The sequence below is a fragment of the Mastomys coucha genome, unplaced genomic scaffold, assembly GCF_008632895.1.
Source record: "Mastomys coucha isolate ucsf_1 unplaced genomic scaffold, UCSF_Mcou_1 pScaffold1, whole genome shotgun sequence".
Taxonomy (NCBI): Eukaryota; Metazoa; Chordata; class Mammalia; order Rodentia; family Muridae; genus Mastomys; species Mastomys coucha.
In genome coordinates, this window is record NW_022196891.1 from 35,639 (window position 1) to 37,046 (window position 1,408).

Here is a 1,408-nt window from a genome sequence, read left to right on the forward strand (position 1 = left end):
GACTTCTGCCTGTGGAGTTAGGGTTCCCCTCTCCAGTTTTTTAAGTTTAGCTCTTATGTCGGGGTAGCTCTGGGAAAAGAAGTAGGTCATCAGAAGTTGCTTACCTTTTGGGTTTTCAGGGTCCAGATTGGTATGCTGTAATAAAGCCTTCGTAAGGCGTTCTAAAATTTGAGATGGATTCTCCTGCTTGTCCTGGACAACCTCTTGGAGTTTTTCAAAATTTACTGGCTTTAGGGCTGCTTTTCTAAAACTGGCCTGAAGGCATATAATGAACCTATCCCTGGCTAAAATACCACCTGCAGAATTGTAATTCCACTGGGGATCTTGTTCTGGCACTGTCTCAGAGCCAATTGAGTATGTGTTGTCTATTTGGTGAATCCCATCTGCATACACTTTTGCTGCTTCTCAGACTCATCTGCATTCCTCAGGAAGTAAGTTGTTATTTAGGATCATATGAACATCATGGAAAGTCAAGATGTAAGACTGAGTGATATACTGGAACTCTTTAATAAACTTGGAAGAGTTAGAAGTATAGGACCCCAGCCTCTTTTGTATTTGTAAAAGTTCACTAAGTGAGAACGGAACATGTACTCTGACAAGACCATCTACTTTAGCAACTTCCCTTAGAGGTAGAACTGTTGCTGGGTTAGGTGTCTCTGGGGAGGAAGGACTTGAAGGTTTGGCTGTAGCCTTGGAGCAAGTGACAGGAGGAGTGAAGGTAGCTGCCAATGTGGGGATTTGGAGCAGCCCACAGCTGGCATGGAAGGAGAGGGGTCTGGAGAGGTAGAGATAGCAGGCTCTGGGGCATCCTAGTGAGGAGGAGAAACTGAGGCAGCAGTTTGGGTTTTTGGCAGCGTGGAGACAGGTCTGTGGCGAAAAGGGGGTGGTTTATTAGTGGGATCTTGAATTGTAGCATCATCTAGAGGAGGTTGAGGTTGTGTAGATTTCATGGCTAAGAGAAGTTGGGTTGGGGAACAAGAAGAGCACAAGGAGGGACTGGAACAGAGATAGATGAATGCTTGGACATAGGGAACCTTCTTCCATTTACCAGTTCACTGGCAGTATGATAAGATCCCTTAAAATAATTGGATCTAGGGTGCCATTAAGTGGCCACTTTGAACTCCCACCTAGTTGTTATTTAATCCAGATCTTATTGCAGAGATATATTAATTTCGATGCCTTCAAGTCAGGTGTTAGCTTTAAAGATTTGAGATTTTCCAGAAGACATCCCAGTGGGGTGCCTGGAGGTACAGTTGAAGACATTCTGATACCCATTGGTTGGTGGTTGGATTATTTGTGCCAGCATCTTGAGAACAATCCAAGCACCAAAGAGTTAACAGCCAAGGCTAGTGGTTCAAGTCATCAGGAGAAACCCCTAGTGGCTATCCAGCAGACCCCGGAGGCCTGT